General features: G+C 44.4%; 1 protein-coding gene and 1 long non-coding RNA gene across 30 annotated transcripts in view; one reads left to right on the plus strand and one right to left on the minus strand.

Moving 5' to 3' along the window:
* Window positions 1–17,095, minus strand: part of LOC143836597 (uncharacterized) — a 301,478-nt gene that overhangs the window by 46,580 nt on the left and 237,803 nt on the right. The window lies entirely within an intron of this gene.
* Window positions 10,234–12,925, plus strand: LOC143836187 (uncharacterized). Its single transcript, XR_013230543.1, has 3 exons — window positions 10,234–10,462; window positions 10,641–10,724; window positions 12,792–12,925. It is a non-coding gene; the product is annotated as an uncharacterized LOC143836187 (long non-coding RNA).

Raw genomic sequence — 17,095 nt, forward strand, 5'->3', positions numbered from 1 at the left:
AGTTTTTTACTGCGGGGGGGGGCGGGGAGAGGGAACCGCGGCCCGGCGCCCTGGCTTTCGCGGCCCAGCACCGGGCCGCGGACCGCAGGTTGGGGACCACTGTTCTAAATAACTAAGTACATCTTAATGTATTTATGCATGTGGGACTTTGGCTGTTGCGTGTAGCTATGAGGTTGATCAGACATATTCATCTTTTCCCAGCCCTGTTTCCAAAGTCTGAAAAATCCACAATGAAACCCCAAAAGGCTTCCTAGACTCTTGCAATTCCTCAGCGCCAACATCAGAAGGGTGCCAAGGAAAACAGGCACCAGAGAATGCAGAATTCCCTACTGCTGCCCCTCCCACCTCTGGGAATTACAGGAGTGGCAGAGTCAGCAGGGAGCCTTGATTTACTCTAGACCAAAATGCACCTCACAGGCCCCGTTGCGCTCTCGAAAGCATCCTTCAGATATACACGAGGACCGCTCTACCACCAACCTTCCACACTCACTTTTCTTCCCAGAGGAGGGTTGGATGTAGACTGCCAGGAGTCTTCCAGGCCCCCAGTGATATCACTGGGAGTGCCCCCTGCCCCAGAGACTTGTCCATTTACAATTAATCCCTCCTCCACCCAAATGGGTTGCCTTTGGGATGACTGAGAAATGAATCTGGCATTTTTCTGATTAATTCTGAATCAGACATGAGGAGGGGGCATGTTAAGACCTCCTCCTCAGAAGTCCAGATTGTGAATGACCACATCCTGACTGAAGCCCTTTTTGAAAAGACTCTGCTGACAATGAGAAGCAGACAACGGGATTCTGACTTCAGTTGGGTTGGCTTGGCTCCCCCTCCTCCCCCCAGAAAGCCACCCAAAGGCTCTTCGCATCCTTGAATTACTCAGGAAAGCTCAGTTACAGGCTGGGCTTCATAAAGTGCCACGGTTCCTTAGAGTATCATGTACCTCATCATAAAACACTTCAGCAGAGGTGTCATGTAATATAGGAGGCCCTCCTCTCTTCACCAGCATCAACCCAGCCATTTTCTTGACAGTTGTTATAGCAGCATTCGTATTCCATTAAGCCCTGTCAAGAGTGATTTCATAACCAAGCCCTGCAGCGGCGAGCAGCAAGCATAAGCACAGCTGTGGTGCATGGCGGGAGAAGCACTCCTGTGAGCATGGCACTCGCATCCCACAGGTGCTCAGGAAATAGCAACAGTTAGTGTTTACCCAACCCAGAAGTCTTCATTACAACTGATGCTACGGCACAGATAATCATCCTAGTCTGACCTATGGAAAAATTCACTAGGTGATCTGCTGGACTATTCATACCTGGGGGGGGGGGGGAGAGTAGGTGTATGCCTAAGCATACAGCCTAAAAACGTAGCATGTGACATGGAAACAAGCAAATGCTTGGAAGCACGGGCATCAGACAGATGCATCAAAGAGCCAGGATTGGATGTACTTCCCATCTGAATATAGATGGTTGTAATAGGGTTGCAATGGCTGGTAGGGAATTACCTTTTCAATGTCATGCTGATGCCATGATGTCACATCCCATTTACAGAAGAGCTTTCACCCTGGCGAGATGTTCAGCCATGCTCTCAACAGTCTTGGAGGACAGATATAGAAGAATCCCTTTCATGGATAGACTATGTTCCTACTCCCTAAAAGAAGTGGAGATGATGGAACATATTTTCTTCTATGACCTAGCACGGCCAAACTTATTCACCCACTAGTAGATGTAATGCCAAAGTGGATTAGAGAACTTCTGTTGGACAAAAAGCCTCAGATCTCTCTGTTGACGGCAAAATGTTGTGCCCTTGTGATCCAAGCTTGACGAAAGGACAAGAAATACCTAAAGTCCCAGAAACTGACTGACCTATTCATAATTCTTAACGTTTCTTTTACTATTTTCCGTTTAAATTTTAACACTTTATTGACTGATCTTTTATCCTAAAGTACCAAAAGCTTTTTATTTCTTATATGTTTGTGTTTTCGTCTATGACCATATAAATAAATGTTGTATTGTATTGAGACTTTGGCCCTTGAGCCCTGGTGGGCTTTTGTGTGGCTGCAGAATTTTTTCAAGTAGTAGCTGAATGCTGTTTCTGATTTAGAGGGATATTTCTGCCAATAAGTACTTTCTTCCATTTGCAGGTGATAGAATTCTAAAGATTTTCTCCCGTTTTGCACAGCTAATGAGAGAGCTCGAGTACAATGTACATCCAATTTGACTAGGAAATAATGTCACAGCAGCAGCACAATGCTGATTGCTGCTCTGACATTTCCCCCAGCACTTTTCCTTCCCCCCCCTAGTTGAGTAGTAGGGGGCAGAGCTGGCAGAGGACAGGAGACACTGCACCTCTTGAAAACAATGGGGGGGGGGATGACACACACCAGAGCCCCTCAATTACCTGTCCCCATCAGGATCAGGCCTTTGTGGTGCTTTTACAAGTACATAAATAACCTAAAATTGCACCCTATCCCCATGGTGGTCTAGGAACATGGTATTCTCTAGTTTGGCCCTTAGTCAGTTCAGCACCCTATTTGCTCAATCAGGAAAAATTGTCATTTGTTTCACATAGATCCTGGGAATCTGAATGAGGCAAAGAAAGGAGCCAGCATCGATCCATTCCAGGCCACCAATGTTTATAGCAGCGTTCTAACATCATTGAAAATCCCTGGAACCAAAACTGGGACCTTTGGCATGCTAAGTATGGACACTATGGTTGGCCCTTCTGTGAATATTAATTTCTTTTGAGTAAATGTAGCCGCTGATCAAAGAGGCTTTTGAAGTACTACAAAGCCCTGCAACATCAGAAGATATGGGGAAAATGAATCAACAAACCACAGGCAATGATAGATCAATCACACCACTTTCAGTTTTCTATTGTCTTTCTCCAGTTCTGCTTCTAATTTAACTTCTGGCTCAACACTGCAAAGGAACTATGGGAAACTGGTGTGATCTGGACCCAAGACCTTTTTTCTTAAGGCCACATAATGATTTGGGATTCAGCAACAGATCATGCTAATAATAGTGTTCCCACCTCTAAACTAAACACATCTTGTTCAGATCAGCTTCTTCATGTGGTTAAAAACTTTACATTCTGACCCCACTTCTCTGAAAGGATGAGAACCCTTGGTAGCTCTCAGTGAGCATTCTGCTGCTTTTTTGCAGACAAAAATGGCTCACGGTTGTTCTGATCCCAACACCACCCTTGTTTTAGTCTAAATCAGCTGCTTACAAATCAACCCCTGATTAGCTCTGAGCTAACCGACAAAGTTCAATTATACCATCCTGGATGTAGACAGTTTAATTGGCTCTGTTCACTTTACAATATTGTCTGCTTGACCCCAGCTACCATGGCTAATATTGAAACGCCAGGAGAAAGAACTGGCTTATTTGATGTATATAATAATAATTCTTCTAAAAGAAGACATTGTTCAAGTTTACATGAAAGGACTTTGTTATCATCAGTTACTATCAGCCTGTGTGAGTTGGGGGTGGTTCTGTTTCCACATTCTGAAGGACATTCCAAAAGATGGTCCTGAGACATTCTTATTCTTGGATGTGGGAGCTGTTATGTGGAGCTTCTCTGAAGTATATGTGGTCTCCCTATTTTTAAACATCTCCATGAACCATGGAGATTTTGATAGGTTTCTCATTGCCATGCAGATGATACAAAAATCTACCTGAATTTCATCTAAACCAGATGAGGTGGTTATGTCTTTGAATGACAGTTTGTGGCAAGCAGTGGTCTTGATGAGGGAGAATAAATTGAAACTTAATCTGAACAAGATAGATCTGGGTCTCATGGGTGGTCTAAAGGCAGGAAAGTCATTGGGTTACTTCTTTTTGATTGGGACACTCTTCACCTGTAGGAGTAGGTTTGTAGCTTGGCATGTTCCTTGATTAACATCACCTTCTGGCTTCTCACTAAATTTTATTACCCCCTTATGCCAGCCTTCCTGGAAAAGAGACCTAGGCTAATTCTGCACTTACTCCCCCCCCCCCCCAGTGGTGGATCCTGCTGAATTCAAATTGATTTGCACTCGGGTCTTCCTCTATCCCCCCCCAATTGAAACAGAAAGTGTTCTGCACTCAATGGGGGGAGGGAGCCAAACGCAGTAGGAGCCTCTTTCTTTCGTTTCTTGAATGGGGGGGGGGAAGAAGATTGGAGTCAGCACAGGAGGAGGAATATATTGAAAAGGCAAATCTCTGCTGAGAGAAATTAGGGTTTCTAGAGTACAGTCACTTTAAGGGAAGCCTTGCAACTGGGAAACAGGAAGACTTTGAGCTGATGCCCTGGCCAGTCAGGGAAGACCGTTTTGCTACAGTGTTGGAGGCACGAGACAACAAGTTAATTCACAAAAATCAGAGAGCTGCACATTTACTGATGGTGATTTTTCAAGTATTGAGGCTTATATCCACTCTAGGATATTGCGGCGGAACGGCAGGGTCACAGATCAATCATGCATGTTGTAGAGGGAAAATTTAAAGCACCCAAAATCAAAATGCAAATCAAATTCAGTGTAGATGGGAGGGGTTAATTTGAACTGGGACTGGGTAAAAACACCCTAGTCAGAATTGTGCATACAACTCACCAGCTGTAAAAGAGTGTACACAAGTTGACCCATGAAGACAATTTGGAAACTTCAGATTGTCCACAATGTGCCAGCTAGAGAGGTGGTAGGTGTTAGTCACTAACAGTACATAACATCACTTTTACAAGACCTGTTCTGGGATAAATTCAAGGTATCACTTCTTACTTTTCAAGCCCAATATGGGATAGGTCCACGATTCCTGAGAAAGCACCCATTTCCCATATAAAACTCCCCAGTCTTGTGAATTACTATCACTTCCATCAGAGATCAAACTTGTCTGTAATGTGTTGTGGCCTCATAGCTAGGGAATTTATTTTACAAGTTTTACTATTTTGCATAAATGATTTTGCTTTTTTCCAGGTGAGGGAACAACATAATGAATGGCAACTCTTCTGATTCCTGAGATTTCTCCAGGCATTGTTCTGACACATTCAATCATAACCATGTGCCAACAAGGTTTACAAAGTTGTCGATTTTTTTAAATGGAAGATGTATTCCTTAAGAAGCTAAACTCTGTAGCCAGTGTTGCATACTGAGATTCCCTCTCTGCTGCTGCAGAATTGCAGCAGACATACCTAACCTAATATGACCAAATGGAAAAGACGACGGGTGTCCTAGGCCTTCAACAGCAGTAGTATAGATCAGAGTTGGACTGGCTTCAGTCTTGGCATGGTCTGCTTATTTTATGGTCCCCCAGTGTGTTTTAAATTAGTACATACTCAATGTCTCTTAACATTTTAGGCACAATTAAGTGTGTTAACTGCTCCTGAAAACGAGTCCTTGCTTTAAAATTTAAGAAGCACCTTGCTGTAGTAGACCAAGACCCAAGTAGTCCCACTTCCTTCTTAATTTTGTATCTGCTTAGATGCTCCAAGATGACACATGGAAATCCTGCTGCCCAGTTAATCCAATATTCTTTGCTCTGAGCCTTGAAGATGAAGTATGATTGGTAAATGAATGAATGAATGCATATTCTAGCAACCATTAGTATTCAGTGGTTTATCATAATTCAAATACCTTCTGCCAAAACCTGGAACAAAAGATGGAATTTGGGCAGGAATACATGTGACCTCACCATTGGTACCAGCTGGATCCTCCCGCCACACTAGTATTAAGACATAGGAACGCTGCCCATTATATCTGAACATTCCAACTGGTAACTATGAACAGGGTCCAAGTAGTTGTTCTACCAGGGGAACGCACAATTTCCCTGGATTTCCCCTCCAGCCCCTGATCCCATGCTGACCCCACCATGTTCCCAAGAGTCATCTGACTATACAGAGCAACCTTTTTTGGCAGATTAGCTAACTGCCAAAGTCTGAAGGATAGATGAAAATACCTCTTCTGTTTGCAGAACTGCACTTTGCTATATATTGTAATATGTACTGTTTAACTGTGGGGGAAATAAAACCATCATTTTCCACAAGACAAGAACCTGTAGCTTGTCTTAAATGCCATGCATTCCCTCAGTGTGGCCAGTGAGTATGGTTGGCGCCAGCAGCTGGTGAGATTGGGAACCTGCCTGGAGCTCTTAGATCTCTAAGAAGGGCTCTGGAGCTACATGCTTCTTCACAAACCTTTCCCTCTACTCTCTCAACAGTCAGGAGCCTGACAAGGAGGGTGTGATCACTGGAGAAGAATTGGTTTTTATATCCTGCTTTTCACTACCCATAGAAGTCTCAAAGTGGCTTACTTCCTTCCCTTTCCTCTCCCCACTAAAGACACCTTGTGAGGTAGGTGGGCAGAGAGAGCTCTGAGAGAACTGTGACTGGCCAAGGTCACCCAGCTGGCTACAGGTGAAAGAGTAGAGAATCAAACCTGGTTCTCCAGATTGGAATCCATTGCTCCTAACTACTACCCCACATGGCTACCAACTGAGGGAGAGGCAAAGCTCTTGCATGGAGTGAGAGGCAATGCAGATCTTCTCTCCAGTAATACAAAAAGCCAGCCCTACTCATGCCCAAGGAAGGGGCAGACATCCTCCAGCCCCTTTAACTTAGGCAGAGGCTGAGGACAGAGGTTCAGGTGGCTGGGAGAGTAGCAGTCTGGGTGCTTCGGTGGAGCAGTAGGATAGCACTGGCTGTCTAAGCAGTGATCAGTTCTGAAGAACAATGGACTGTTTGGCCGTCAAATAAAAAAGGCTCCATAAACACTAACAAAAATGTGTCAGTAAGGAAAGGAGGGGAATGAGTGCCTGGCCAAGGGCTGATGCCTGCTTCTCTCTTCCTTTCTGCACCTGACAATAGATCACGTTGGGTTGGGCTGGCAGCACAGTCAGGCAGTGTGGGTGCAGTGCTAGAGTTGAGAAAGTCCTCCAGTTGAGGTCTACTACCCACAGCACCTGTTTGTGTTGGCGATCAGTGGGCCATGCTCGTGACTACTATTTTCACTGGAGCGGGTGCCGGGGAGAGGTTTTCAGATGTATATGGAACAAATTTCCACCTATGACAGTGTTCCTTTCTCCTTTTCTCAGCAGAACAAGAAGTGAAATCAATTTGAGTCCCAATAAAGTGTGGCCATTACAGCACCACTTCTAGGGATGCAGGGGAGACCCTGACTCAGGCTTTCTCACTTTGTTCAGGGCTCATTTGAAAACATAACCCAAGGGCTAGAGTAGCCTTTCTCAATCTTCTCACCATTGAGAAACCCCTAAAAGATTTTTCAGGTTTCGAGGAACCCCAGAAGTGATGTTAGCAGGCCACACCTCCCTGCCACAATCCCAGAAGTCACATGTCATGAGAAGTGACATCACCCAGACACTCCCACCAGATGTGACATCATGTTCCGAATCCCTCTGCCCCCCCAACATCAGCCTACTTTGCCGCTCCATTGCCCCACCACTCCCTCCAAGGCAGTTAAATTAAACTGAAAGTACTTACCTCTCTGGACTCCAGTAATTACCACATAAAGAAAGGATTTTTATGACTACTGCCCCTCCCCTTCGCACCCCCTCCAGACCCATCATTGGCCATTTTGGGAGGGGATGAGTGGGTTGACATAACCATATATATCAACTGATAATTAAAAAAATATTTAAAAATTAATTAACTCCCACCCAATCAGCAAAACCCTTCCAGGGCTGACAAGAAACCTTAAGAGACCCCTGTTGAGAAAGCCTGGGCTAAAAAAACACAGATGCTAGGTCGTTTTCATCAGTTGCAGTGCTACAAGTTAAAAGGAACATTTACTTCCCAAATTTTAGCACCTGTGTTTTACAATAAGCTCTCCATGCTTCGTTGAGTATACCTACAATTGGCACAGGCATTCCTCTTGCATGAAGACATAAACGTGTGGAGCCGCCTTTTACTGAGTCAAACCATCAGTTTATCAGTTCCGGCACTGTCTGTTCAAGGGGTAGGTAAGCACTGGGACATGTGCCAACAGCAGCACCCCAGACCATTTCCCCTGATGCCCTCCCAAGCAACCGAGGTGCTGGCAGCACTCCCAGGGCCAGCAGCATGAGAGAAGGCTCCCAGACTTATACCGATCAGCCACGTTCAAGAAGAATCCATGGAATGTTATTGGTGCCTGCCAGGCCATGTATCCCCTACTCCTATTTGCCAACACACCAACTTTTTTACAAGTAGACTGCCTTTTTTAGGTGGTGGGGGGGTGGGTCCTTAGGCAAAAAAAAAGAAGAAAAAAATGGTTGCCTACCCCAGTCTGCTCTACTGGCAGTGGCTTCCCTGGTAGAGTACCTCATACCACCTGATCCTTTTAATTGGAAAAGCTGAAGACTGAGCCTGAGACCTTCTGCATGCCAAGCTCTAACACTGGAACAAAATTCCACCTTGTTAATAGGACTGCCAGCCTTTACAAATGGAAACACAAAACAAAGTTCTACCCTAATCAATGGGTTCTTAATGTTTTGGAGCTCTAGGGATGTTGTTGGATCTGGTATTAAACAATAATTCTTTCAGTCATCTAGTGGAATGGTATGCTCTAACATTAGGTATTAATTTGGTTTTATAAAACAAGAAAATTGGTTCTGTACTTGGTAGCCTAGTAAGCAACAGTGCCATCCGAAGCAGAGTTACACCCTGCTAAGTCTATTAATGTCTTAGAAAGGCTTGTTTTCAAATGGCTTTCTTTAAAAAAATACTGTAGTTTTAATTGTAAACTGCCTTGAGCAGGACTTTGAAGAGTTAGTACAAAAATATTTTAAAGAAATTAAAATAAAGGTGTAATTCTGCTTAGGACAGCCCTGCAAGTACCTGAGCGAACCTTAAAACTAAACTGCTTCAAGACATAAGTATGTTTTTCAGGTGTGAGGGAGAAATAAAGTATCTAGTATCATCTCAGTCATCTGTCTTTTGTCTAGCTCTGTGGTTCTCAACATGTGGGGCAGGCCTCCCTAGAGAGCTGTGGGCAGTTGCTAAGAATAACTGGATGAGAAGGCAAGGATTCATCTCCATGAGGGATGAAAGACATTTTTCAAGTCTTTTTGACATCAAACACAGCTAAAGAAAAATAATCTAATATAGGCTAGTTACCATTTGTAAGATGCCCAGCAGTACAACCTAAGATAGAGCTACACCCTTCTAAGTCCATTGACTTCACTGACCATCTGGAACCACAAAGGGTCCAGCACCCATGAAACATTCCTATGGCCTCTGACCTGCTCTTGCTGCTGATTTCTGCCACTGAATGACAGGTAACCAAGGGCTGCTGATAACAGGGGGCTGAGCCCAAATCCCCTTCACCCCTCTGTCACAGACAGTGGAGGCTTTCTGGATGAGCACATGGATGACAGAGAGGGAAAGTGCTCCCATCACAGGCAGCAACAGGCAGTCCAAGGAAAGAGGTGCTACCAGAAGGAGGGGAATCTACCATGCTTGTTTCCTCAAGACCCCCCAAACCTGAAGCCAGTTCGGATCCAATCATACACGCCTGATCAAGTTACTTTCCCTGAGTGAGAGAGTTGAGGAAACCAGTTTTTTCCAAAACCAAATTTCTCAGTATCACCTGACTGGCCTGAGGCCCAAGTGCATTAAGTTCTCCTATTTCTACTACTAGGGCTGACCGCTCTGGTCTGCGAAATACTTGGAGATTTTGGGTGTGGATCCTGAGGACAGCAGGGTTTAGAGAGGGGGAGGACCTCAACATGGCATAATGCCGCGATCACCTTCCAAACTGGCCATTTTCTCCAGGCGATCTCTTGTTGCCTGGAGATCAGTTATAATCCCAGGAGATCTCCAGCTATCACCAGGAGGTTAGAAAACACTAAAGATAGAAAAAACTAAAGGCGTATCAGGAAATCTAACTAAAAAAAGCAGTACTGAGAGAAATATAGGCATGGTAATTTACACAAATATCTAAGAATTAAACCATAATGATCTAAAACACATACATAGTTACAATAGTAGCATGAACTCCACAATAATAAAGTCACATAAAAGGTGATATACATAGCTCTGCTCCTCTTCTACTTATATTGATTCCCTGAGACCAGGAATGATTGTCTATTGGGAGCATTTTTCTATGTGTATCACCTTTTATATAACTGTATTATTATTGTGAAGTTCATGCCACTATTGTATTGATTCATGTATGTTTGATCATAATGGTTTAATTATTAGATATTTGTGACACTTGTAGGTTGGCAACCCTTTCTACTCCAGAGATTTGAACACCACCTCTGGCAAGGATGATAGTTTTTGATAAAAAGGGTTCCTTCCAGAAGACGTGCAGCAAGAACTGCTGCTCTTGGAAGGAAGGGGGGAAAGTTCAAAGTATGATTGCTGGAAAACAAAGAAGAAAGCAGGAATTGTATCTCTCCCTATGTTAGGGAGACTACAGCCTTACAGAGGGCAAGCTGGCCATCTGCAAGTTGTATCTTAAACCCTTCACAAGGGAGAGGAAGTTTGTCAAATGTGGGTAAGAGCAGTATTGTCAGATAGCCGAGAGAGTCTTAATACTGGGGGAATCTACGACTTTTAACATGGGAAAGATCTCGATTTCCTCTAAGAAATGCATAGGGGATTATTTCTGCTTGAAACAAACATTATTTTGTACTATCAACAGCCTTTACCTCAAATCCCTGTCCTCATTTCAGATCCATTTGAAGGCCCATCTCACACTAGTGTGAGAATGCTATACACTTGTAAGTGGCCTGGAAAGAACTAATAATGTGATCAAGGTAAGCAAAAAATTCCACACAGATATTCTGTGTGCATTCTCACAATTTGGAGGTGTTACAGATTTCACCATTTCTTCTGTCCTATATTACTACATTGCAGTGAAAAGAAAAAGTTTCAGGAATGAGTTTCGACTGTAAAATCAAACACATTTTGTCTTCTCAGCTGCACCACAGAAATTTGTCAGCCAACTTTAAAGCTTAGCTGCAAGTAAACAGAAAGGAGGAAAACAAGACAAAGTTTCATTTTTCACCTCAAAAACAAAGAAATCCACCCCCCTCATTCTCTGTGTAGCTAACTCCCAAGAGTGCTCACATAAACAGCTGTGAGTTAAACAGCAGCGAGTATATGACCTGTGTCACATTTCTGTCTGCCCCATTGTGTCTACCTCATAGTGCCTCAGACCCCATTGTCTTTTATTTCCCCCTCAGCAGTTTCGCTGCTTTCTGGAAAATCACTGGAGAAGCGGGAAAATAAACCTCTCTCTATAAAAATAGCCCCCAAATTCAACATTATTGTTTGAGATGGAGAGGAAAATATCCTCATACATTAGAATGAACTTAAAATATACATACACAAAAGAGTGTACCATATTCGTTCCAACACCAGAAGCAGCTGAGCTGCATTGATTCCTGACTTCATAATAATTATGCTTTGCGTTTATTAAGTACCAATTGGGAGCCAACAGGGTGGAGAAATAAGTTATTGGGAAATTTCTTCCTAATCTACATTTCTCTTCCAGGACACTGCAAGTTTTTATTGAGCTGGAGCAGGTCAATTTTTCCACCCACCCCAAACGGTTTTCTCCCCCTCTCCAATTGACGTCACCTGCTTTAGCATTCTGTGTGTCCTAGTACAGTGGTCCCCAACCTTTTTATCACTGGGGACTGGTCAACGCTTGAGAATTTTACTGAGGCCCGGGGGGGTAGTCTTTGGCCGAGGGACGTCGCCACCACTTCCTGAACCCCTGCTCCGCTTGCTTTCCCGCTGGTGCCCCTGACTTCCTGCCACCCGCTGGGGGGAGCTGCCACCAGCAGCTATGCAGGGGGAGCCCCAGCCATGGCGGCCGCTGGAAAACACCAAAGGTGAGCTGGTGGCAGAGTGGCAGGGCAGCCCCCGAGGCAGCAGGCGGGGAGGAGTACGAGGAGGAGCCGTGGCCTGGTACCGACTGATCCACGAACCGGTCCCGGTCCCCCGACCGGGGGTTAGGGACCACTGTCTTAGTACATACTAGCACTCAACAGGATATTTTGGGGTAATCTCTATTCATCTGTGCCATTTACAAGGTAATTTTCAGAAACCCCACACACATACATAGCATCATAGAGTTGCCATACAGGCAATCTATTCTAATCCCTTGCTCAAACAGTATGTAGAAGAAGCCCCTATCTTATCTCTGAGCGGGCCTGTTTTGCTGCCTGGTGATAATCACAGGACTGGACAATGAAATTTGCTGTTACAGAGAGTTCATGAAGCAATCATTAGGAGGATCATACAGTTTTGAAATCACTACTCCAGAATCCTGTAAGGTTTCAGGAGTTTGAGCAAACCAGTATTTCCCTGTAAACCAATTTCTAATTGTTCTCAAATACTCAGTCCCAGTCAGGGTGTTGAGGGGGTCTTTTCTGGTTAATTTACAGTAATATTTTCCCATACATCTTGGACAGCTGCCCAAGTTCGTAGAAACCCTAGGCTTGTCTATGTATGATCTAATTTTGCTTCTTTCATGATTAGCGCATCTTCTTACTATATTATTTTTTTACCCATTCAAAATATTTCACGTAGTATCTCCAAAATCCTTATAACAACAATATAAAGTATTATCCTCTTCTTGACTGAGTTTGGGAGTAAGAGAATGATTTGCCTGTGGAGTGTGTGGCTGAAGGAAAAGGTGAACAATGGGACTTGGTGATTCCCAGCTCAGATGCTACCTTTTACTATCTTAGAGACCAAGGCACACATTCATCAAAATCAGACAAGCAGATCCTGACACATTTTCCATTGTATCTGAGGAAGTGTGCATGCCCATGAAAGCTTACACCTGGAATAAAACCTTGTTGGCCTTCCAGGTTCCACTGGACTTTGTTCTTGTCCTTTCACATCCATTTCAGACTGTGAAGACTCCATCGGTTGTATTTTTGAATGTTCCTACATGGAAGAAAGTGCAAGGTATGCATAAAGAACTCAACAGGGAGAAAGAAAGGCTGTACTCTTTGCCTTCAGCTTCATTTGCTAGATTGCGCAGTCGAACTAGATATCATGTTGTGGCAAAAGACTTGTTTGTTTAAACTCAGGTCTGCCCCCAGTAGCATATAAAGTGGCTGAGGGGTATGTATGCGTCTCCCTTTTAAAGCAAAAGAAGCATGTGGAGAAGTGACACGTGAAGCTTCACCCCTGCCCACAGCATACTTACTCTGTGGTCTGTCTGCCCCTCAGCTGAACTCCAATACCAAAGAGCATTTACCTGGTGAAAAGTGTTCAGGGAAGGGGGGGGGGGGGGAAGAGGCTGCAGGAAGGGAAGCAGCAGTTGCTGGGAAGATTTGGCTCCCCTATGCTGCATGCATTTTGTGCTCTAAAAACCAGACCCAGCCCTCTCTTTTATACATCACTAGGTCAGATTCAGGTCACAGTTAATGGGCCTGCTGCTGTCATGTACAGATTGGACCTTACAATGATAGGAGGAGTATCACACAGTTCCACAAGGCTCTCAGGTGTGTTTTTTTAAATCCACCGGAGCTCCAGAATCATGTCTAAATTGCTGAAATCTGATAACTTACTAAGATCCAGAATTGTATTTGAAAATGTTGGTTTTCATGGCAGTCTTAAGCTGACTCAGCCAATCTCTATCAGAGCCCAAATTAAAATTCACTTGAGAGATCATTCCATCAGGGCTCCTTAAGAGTTTCCAAATGATGAAAAATACATTTTAAAAAACAAAGAGTCAAATTACATTTTAAAATAACTCTGCGTTCTTCTGACTTCTTCAAGGTGATTTCAGGAATTATTTTAATCTTATTTTGGTGCCTTGCCAAAAAAAAAAGTAAAGGAATAACAAATTAATTTACATGAAGTTAGGGATTGTTGTGTAGACATTTCTCCCTAACCAAAACAGCTTTCTTCTGAACCAACAACCTGAGCTGTACACATAAGGGAGAATGTTCTCAGTTGCCTCTGGTGATGATTCACTGGGAAAGAATATTGGCAGCAAACACTTACAAGAGATCCTACAAGTGTGGGGGAACCATTGAGTTGTTGCGTAATGCTGAATTGAGCCAGACTGGTAATGGCCTTACAGCAGATTTATCTGGAATATTTATACTCCACTCTTCCAGTAGCTTCAGGGAGAGTAACCCCAGCAATTACAACAGCAATACCACCCATAGCTCATTATTAGAACAGTTTAATAATCAGATACAAATAAACTATATTGAACAGCCCACAGCCACAATTTAGCGATAACAGAAAGGAACATCATCATGGATATAAGGCTCAGATATTTTGCAAGGAAGGGTCCAGAAGCTGTGAACCCAGACTTGTCCCCTGAATTAACTCCCACATCACTAGAGGGCTGCAGAATCATGATGATGAAGAAGAAGAAGAAGAGTTGGTTTTCATATGCCGCTTTTCTCTACCAGATGGGAGTCTCAAAGCAGCTTACAGTCGCCTTCCCAACAGACACCCTGTGGGGTGGGTGAGGCTGAGAGAGCCCTGATATTACTGCTCGGTCAGAACAGCTTTCTCAGTGCTGTGGTGAGCCCAAGGTCACCCAGCTGGCTGTATGTGGGAGAGTGCAGAATCGAATCTGGCTTGCCAGATTAGAAGTCCGATTGAAGAAAACAAGTTCTGTCAAAATTTGCCTGCTGTATTTACTGTATTTGCTGGTGCATAAGACTACTTTTCCCCCCTGAAAAACATGCCTCCAAGTGGGGGGGTCGTCCTATACGCCGGGTGCACTTCAGTTGGGATAGACATAGCTGCCCATAGTGGCCTCCTGATGCCCGCCCACCTCAGTCTACATACCATCCAGTATCGCGCGGTATCCAGCGCAGCTGTGGAAGGTCATCAGTGTGGCTGTGGCGAGCATCAGCAGCGAGACAGGGGTGCCAGCCTTTTCGGCGTGACCGGCCCGTTCTGCTCGGTGGAAAGCAGCGGCGCTCCGGCCCACCCCTTGTCTACGCAGAGCTCGCACATGCGCACTAGTGCCAGTCACATCTGGCTAAGGTTTCTGGACTTCTGCAACTCACTCTATGCAGGCCTATCCTTATCCATGACCTGGAAACTGCAATTGGTTCAGAATGCTGCAGCCAGGATTCTCACCAATACACTGTGGAGATCCCTATACTTGAACAACTCAGTTGGCTCTCAATTGAATTCTGGATCAAGTTGCAGGTTTTGGTTCTTACCTTCAAGGCCATACAGAATCTGGGCCCAGGAACCTGACCATCAGCATCAGCAGTCCAATTTCTAGAACCTCTTATAGTGTTGGCAAAGTCAGATTGTGGACTAGCTATCCTGAGTGGTGGATAAGTGGATAAGGTAGAGCCCAATAGGTGTTAGTGTACTACCAACTCTGCAGGCCAGATGAGGGATGGCTGGGGGAGGGGGGTGGAGACCCTGTTCGGGTTGCAAAGGGCCATGTGGCGGGCCCTGTCCGGGTGGTGTCTGGGTCAGCGGGCCAATCCCCTGGATTGCCCGCCTCCTTCAGCTGTGAGCCCAGCCTTGGTGCCAGAAGCTTCCTGGCCTGCAACGAGGGCACATCAACGGTTCCCAGGTACCTCTGCCCAAGGGGCCAAGAGGAGGCGGCTGCGGGGGTGGGGGGAGGCTTTCCCTTCAACCCCCAAAGCTCTCTTGCCGGCAAGAGGGCTTTGAGGCCGAGGGAAGGCTGCGAGGGAAGCATTCTCTTCCCTTTGCCTTGCAAAGACCTCACACCGGCTCACAGAGCCGACAACAGGGCAAAGGGAAGCCTTTCAAAGCCCATTTTTAAAATGGGCTTTGATACTAGTTGATAATAATAGTAAATAATCCTGACATCATGGCGATGAGTTGCTTGCCACAAGGGAGAGGACCACTAGTGTGCCTGGTCTCTGTAACTTGCTCCTTCAGGATGTAAGAAATCTGAGGCAGGCCTTGGAAAGAAAATTCTGCTCCAGAATAGTAGCAGCTCCAAATCAGGATTTTAGCTGAGTAACCATTTCTCCTCCTTTTAAAACAAGTGTAAATAATTAAAGCATAAAAACAAGCCAGAAAAAGGAGGAGCTGTAGAAATGAAAATCACAGCGCTTCCATGTAAAAACATACATTCAACATTTGTATGTCACACAAGGGGATTATCTAATTTGAGGAGATATTGCACTAGCGCAATTCCTGTATGTTTTATTTTCTCTAGCATTTTCTGCAAAAATGCTGCATTAACTGCCAGATTCTGCAGTCGCAGAACAACACACACCCCAGGAATTTTGCTATGCAGGAAGATTTTTCACCCGAGATCTATGAGAAAAGGCAACAGACACAAGGGAGAGCTTAATGTTAAAATAATTGTCCTCAGTGCACAAAGGGACTAGCAAGCACGGCAGGAAAGGAAAACAGTTCATCATTTTGATCTCCTCTCCGTTTGTGTTATGTCTCTCGTGCGAGTCATTTTTTTCCTGTTTCAGTCATCTGTGTTCCTCATTTTCCATCTTGGCAGGTTAAGCCTGGATTCTTCTCTCTCACATGTATCTTCCATTTGAGTTGTCTTTGCAGTGGTCCAAGCTGGACCCGGTCTTTTACGGCCACCTATATTTCTTGCTATGGACTGACCAAATGCAAAAAATGGGGCTGCTTGGAGGTGCCTGTTTCTTACCCGCTAATTCTCCTTCAACTTGTATTGCACCACAGATCATAGATGACAGTAGAAAGCTGATAATATCAATTTGTGGTTAGGAACAATGTTCAGTTGAGATTGCTAATATATGAGTGTTAAACTGTTATGGGTAAATTAAGTGGTTAACATAGTTAGCAATTCAGTTAAATGGGAGTGCAATTTAGATGGTACAATAGAATCATAACTCTGTTTCAAAGCCTCCTTTCTCGAGCAGAAAGGCAAGGTATAAATCTCTTGAACAAAACAAACAAATCAGTGAGCAAACAGGCTGCATAACTGTGAGGTGGCCTGCACCGGTAATAATTTTCTAAGTGCTTGTTCTAAAGACAGATTCTATCTGCAAATAAAGTAAATGCTGCATGATGTTATTTCATAGGTTCAGGTTTTCAAAAAAATGCAGGCCTCTTTCCATGCAATCCTTTGCTATTATCCTAATTTATGCTAGTTGACTCCAGTGCACTTAGACTAGAACAACTCTGCATAGGATAGATTCAAATGGGTAGCCATGTT

The sequence above is a fragment of the Paroedura picta genome, chromosome 1, assembly GCF_049243985.1.
Source record: "Paroedura picta isolate Pp20150507F chromosome 1, Ppicta_v3.0, whole genome shotgun sequence".
Taxonomy (NCBI): domain Eukaryota; kingdom Metazoa; phylum Chordata; class Lepidosauria; order Squamata; family Gekkonidae; genus Paroedura; species Paroedura picta.